Source organism: Nannospalax galili, unplaced genomic scaffold, assembly GCF_000622305.1.
Source record: "Nannospalax galili isolate Female #2095 unplaced genomic scaffold, S.galili_v1.0 scaffold1593, whole genome shotgun sequence".
In the NCBI taxonomy this organism is placed as follows: domain Eukaryota; kingdom Metazoa; phylum Chordata; class Mammalia; order Rodentia; family Spalacidae; genus Nannospalax; species Nannospalax galili.
In genome coordinates this window covers 1,126,581-1,132,404 of record NW_008332091.1, presented here as the reverse complement: position 1 = coordinate 1,132,404, position 5,824 = coordinate 1,126,581, and the positions used below count along the sequence as shown (strand labels likewise).

At 44.3% G+C, this 5,824-nt stretch overlaps 1 pseudogene; it reads right to left on the bottom strand.

Annotated features, from left to right (window-relative positions):
- Positions 1-4,040: 4,040 nt before the first annotated feature.
- On the bottom strand, positions 4,041-5,311 carry LOC103729226 (annotated as a pseudogene).
- Between the last annotated feature and the right edge of the window lie 513 nt (positions 5,312-5,824).

Genomic DNA, 5,824 nt, shown 5'->3' with positions numbered 1-5,824 from the left:
AGAAAACAGTCAGCACATTCCACAACCCTGAGAATAGCACCTACCAATAAAAAACTTCCAGGGCTTCATCTTATACATCCAATCAGTTTAAAATTATGTTGGCGTGTGTGGGTTCCTTGAACCAACCAAAATGTATCTTCTGTATCCCCCTCCTCTCTTTGTCTAAAACCTATAAAAGGCTCCACTCTCCCTTACTCTGGGCTCTCAGCACGGATCTGTTGAGTTGGTGAGGTCTGAGAGCCCGTGCTTAAGCCCAAATAAACCATAAACCTTTGCTTTTGCATTTTGGTGTGTTGGGTCCTCGGCAGTCTTTTTGGGGTCCAGTGGATGAGGTACAACATTAGAGCCTCAATTTTGTTTTTATTTATATGTAGTGTGTGTGCCTGTGCATGGGTGTATGGCCAGAAAAGGGCATTGGATTCCCTGGAGCTGGAGTTGTAGGCAACTGTGATCTGCCCCATGTTGGTACTGGCAACTGAATTGGGGTCCTCTCTAAGAGCAGCACATGCTCCTAATTGCTGAGTCATCTCTCTAGTCCCTGACCCTTAATATTGAGCCCATTCCTAAAGCTGTTCAATGGATAAAGGGTGAATTTAATTAAATAGATATGGAGGTATTAGAAAAATAAACAGGTGTCAAGTAGGGAATGTCTACCTTATTTGGTAGCACACCTTTTTATTGTTACATTTCCTCTCTCAGAGGTGAGGGTTATTTGCACAAGGCTTCAATCAACCATCACCCTTGCATAAGCCAAAGGAATTCTAATGCTCTTTTTCTGGTTGATTATTCATATTGGCATTACTTGTCTGCACAGAAACATATTTCTTCATCTCGATTTAGTTCAAAGCATGAAAACTATTGATGTGCAATTTATTGCTATTCATGATGGGATAAAACCAAAGGCAACGTGATTGAGTCAATTGTTACCAGGAGCAGAAGATTTCTTTTTTCATTTATTAAAAACGTGAGAAATATGAGCCTAGTAGAAGCTGAGAAACCAGGATGAAGCCTTTATTGTCGCTCTTCCAGCATTTCTGGCAGGAGTCTTCTCTGCTATGAACAAGAACCCGAAGGCGGGGGAACCGTGTGGAGCTGGCCACCAGATGAAGCCAACCAGTTTCCTCTGTACATTTAGCTTGTGGCTTGTACAGGAAGAAGACACACCTTGCTGTCTCTGAGGGACTGGTTCCAGGACCCCCAATGACACAAAAATCCTTAGGTTCTTTTATGAGATGGTGTTGTGTTTGCATGCAGTCACTCTATACTTAAAACCTCAAATACCCTCCTAGTACTCCAGTGATCTCCTTCTACAGATGTCAATTTTGGATTTAGCTAAAAGATGGATTTTAAAAAAAGATTGTGTGTGTGTGTGTGTGTGTGTGTGTGTGTGTGTGTGTGTTCCAAACAAATGGGCCAAAAGGGTGACAGATCTCCTGGAGCTAGAGTTACAGGTGGGTTGTGAGCAGCCAGATGTTGGTGCTGGGAACTGAACTTGAGTCCTCTGGAAGAGCAGCAAGTGCTCTGAACTGCTGAGCCATCTCTTCAGGGCCCAAAGATAACTTCCTTATTTTATAATTATCAGCATCAAAATGGAACACAGTCCTCTCTGGTCCAAACCATCATTCTATATGAAGACAGTTCAAGAGGTCTCTCCTGGGGTAGGGGAGAATGGGGTGTGGCAGGGCCATTTTGCATGGGCCTCTCACTGTACAAAGGCCTCAGATAACAACTTGTGGAGTAACATCTGTGAGGAAGGTGTCGAGGCGACACAGAGGAATCCCACTGAAGGGGAGGAAGACAACCAGTGGCCACACATCCCATTACCCTGGGACAAAGCTGCACTTGCTGTAGATTAACATTTCAATCAATGCGGTAATTACATGATTAGTACCATTACCTTGTGTTTTCACTTGTGTTGACAATGTTTAGAAAACGTCTGTGATATTTATTGCACGTCACAGTTTCTGTCAACCAGTGCTGGTATATGTTTTGAAAGTGGAATTAGCTGGCTGTCTCTTGTCCTTGAATGGGCCTGGATCTTGTGTACAAGTTGTTGCTAGTATGGAAGAAGCTGGGTGCCCTGAAGACAAGGGATGTTAATGCCAAGGGCTGCCTCAGAGCACAGAATGTGTTCATGAGCTGGTTTTTTAAAAAAACAAAAAAAAACCTATGTGCATGAGAGTTTTGCCTGCATGTATGTAAGTGCACCTGTGTCATATAATGTCCACAGACGTTAAAAGATTCCCTGGAACTGAAGTTATAGACAGTCGTGAGCTACCATGTGGGTGCTGGAAATCAAATGTGGGTCCTCTGCACGAGTAGCCAGTGCTCTTAACCATTAAGCCACCTCTGCAGTCCCATGAGCAAGTTTTTAAAAATAGTTGTGATGGACTTTACTGAAGTTACCACTTCCTTTATCCACTGACCACAGCCCCTGCAGGTGGCAATAAACAGCTGCATGGACTACTTACACCAAGTCCCGATTCCCAGTTCTATTGGTCAAGGCATTGGTGTCTCCTGGAACAAAATGAACTGCATACACTTCTATCATGGCTCACCATGAGTGTAGGGGCGGTAGACTGGCCAAGAGGTATCAGGGCTTTGTGGAAGGTCTAGCCAGAATGGGGCAGCTAGGGGCAAAGGGCCTTGGCTTAGCTGGAGCACTGAATGGAGTTGTTGCCTGTAGTTTAAGGCAACTTTGATAGAAGCACGCCGGGACAGCCAAGCTCCCTCCATACCATAGAGAGATAGTAGGCTCAATCATGGGGTGCCTCTCCTCCCTAGGGAATCAGGATTAGTTCAATGGGAGGGAGGACATTGATAAATCTCCTACACCAGAGTTAGCCGGATTCCATTTTCCCAGATAAAACATTCTAAACTTAAGACAGCATGTCTCTTGTTCTGAAAGTCCTACTAACTCATTCTTCAAACTACAGTTTATCCAGAATCATGACCCTCAGGGTCTAGACTGATAGCACCGGATCCTTGAACTTATGAGGCAGCCCACAGGCCAGAGAATAGAAAGTGCCATGTTCCTGTTCTCGGGCTTGCCAGCTGAGGTTCTGCTAGGCAGGGGTGGCTCAGTTTCCCTGAGATAAGAAGAGTCTTGTAGGTGTAAACCTGACTCTGGATTCACTAGTGTATAATCCTAGTCAAAATGGCTTTCTAGGAGGTCTCTGTTTAGTGACTGACTGTTCCTCTGAGAACATGAAGTCAGTGTGGACACTGCCCAAGTTCAACTTTTCTAGCCCGTCTGTTTCTTCCTGGGTCCCCCTCCTCACCCCTTTTCTTGAATACTCGCTCAGTCTTCTCTCTAGCTCATACTTCCTCAATGCATCCCACCTCTCCTCTCTTCATGTGCTCTCCGCCTGTCCTCCAATCACTGTCAACATCATCTTTCTTACCTTTATTCTGGGTCTCTCTCTGAATATGAATATTTGATTTTCTTAAAAGATGACTTTCTTACCTATAATCATTAGACAAGAAGATCTGACCTTTTATTGGCAAATGAAGTTAACCTTGTTGGAAGGGATATTATTTCCCAACTCATGCACCCAATTCATTCTATTTCCTCCTAACTCCCATGATTTCACTTCCTATTGTCCTTCACTCCCTTCTCCCTCAAACTTCATCCCTGTCCCAGGAGCATTCCTCTTTCTGGCTCCTCTCATTCTCTTCCTAAGCAGTTACCTCCTTCTGTCCCCTCCCTACCAAAGCCGTCTTTAGTTCCTTCTCCCCCAGACCAGACCAGCTCAGTCCCATTCCATCTTTAGATGACTATGACACTAGATGTGTTTTGTTCAAGGGCTGAGTTGACAGCTGCTCCTTCTTTTGGTGTCCACCAGACATACCTCATTTCTTCTAGACAAAGTGCTTCCACACACATGGCCTGTCCACATTTTTGTATTTTTCAGAATATTTATGGTGGCAAAAAATGTTGGGGTTATCAGAGTCAGACTCGTAGGAATCTGAAACTCTGAAAAATTAACATTTTTGCATATCCGCAAATAATACATTTGCCTCTCCGCACTTTGTGAATTTCACTCTAACATGTTTTCCACCAAATCATAGACATAAATATGTAGATCATCATCAAACTTGATGAAACACCAAGATGGTTGAGTGGGCACTTGGTGAACAACCTTGTCCATCCTATTGTAACCATCTTCTTTGGCATACTCCACAAGTTTAGCTGTCGGACATCTTCATCTTCCTCTGACTCTGCCTCTTCTAGAGGAGACTCTGGCATGATACAGAGGTCCCCTTCTCTGTAATCATCTGGAAGCTGGTACATGAACAGGATAGGACCTTTCTCATAGGTAAAGTGAAACTAAGCCTTCATGACAGGTGCCTGGGCCAGGATCATTCCCCTCCACTTATCCGTAGCACCATGCTCACCTGATTCAAACTCGTGTTCCACTGCTCTGCCAGTCAGGGTGTCTGTAATGTGTGCACCTCTGACTTGTAAAAAATGGTACGTTATAAGGAAGGATTTCAAGCTTTAAAATCCTCTCGTCTCTATGAAGTTCCAGTCTGTAGACACAGTCAGTTCTATCATAGTTCACCAAATAGAGGTATTTATTTATAAACTTGATCTAAAACTATGGCTATCCACTGGGTGTCAGGCTCATCACCTTTCATCCATCCATGAGAAACTCTGCAGCTGACTATGTTCTTCTGGAGCTGGGAAGGTCTCCCTCTCTGCTGCTTCAGAGAAACCTTCTCCAGGGCTGTAGATCCAGTGTAGTGACCCACAGCATCCCTGGTCTGCTGTGCTCAGTCTTCATATCTGCCTGCTGTCTAGGTTCACAGTCCTCACCTGCCCAAACCAGACACAACACTGTGGCCTCTGCTGTGTGAATCAGTGGCAAAGGGTGATCAGAAGATGGCCAGTCAAATACGTGATTGTAAGAACGAGAAGGGGAAGATGAGTCAAGGATCCTGTATAGAGAGCTTTCCCACAGACAAGGAAGGCATAAGCTAGAAGGCTGCACTTCTGGGGCTCCACCAACACCTGCTCAGGGCACCACCAAACGCCTGCACTCTATTCTACTAATCCAACCCCAGGTCCCAGTTACTTAATACACATATGCACCCAAAGAAAACTGCCTAGTTGCCCAGATACTGTCTTCTGAAAAGGTTCTGGTGGGTGCCAAATGCTTGTACCATGTGTGGTTTACAGGAGCTGAGCCCGCTTTCACACTTAGCTCTGCACAGCCCACTGACCTGCAAAGGAAGTCCGGCGCCCCCTAGTGGAAAAGATGCGCAACAACTTCTGCCTGTATGGGCTCTGTGACGTCAGCAAGGCCATGCTCCAGAGTTCTAGGAGACCCTTGCCATCCTGTTTTCTCCTGATTTTCACTCAGAACCTTTCAGTCTCCAGACTGACTTCTAGAGAAGCTCTAAAGCAAAATTGAAGTTCTTCATCAAAATGTTCTGAGCATCTGAGTCACAAAGATCCCGCGTAGGTTCTTGGGGAACAGGCGGTTTCAGCTTTCCGAATAACCAACGCACATGGTGGTTATTTTGCGAAGTCTCATCTTTTCCTTAGTATATCTTTAAGTCTTTCTCCTTATCAAAAATGTTGCCAACATTGCTGAAGCAACACACTGAATACTACTCCGAAATTAGCTTTATCAAACCCATAATTAGAGGAGAGTAATTTTTATTCAAACAAAACTGGGATTTGACAGAATTAAATACCTTGTATTTAAGTCAATGATAATCATGAATTATGGATCCTTTGCAAAGAGCAAGAAAAAATTAGCTTCTGGGCCTGCTTCCAAAGTTAGGAAAAATTTATGACAAATTTGATATTGACCAA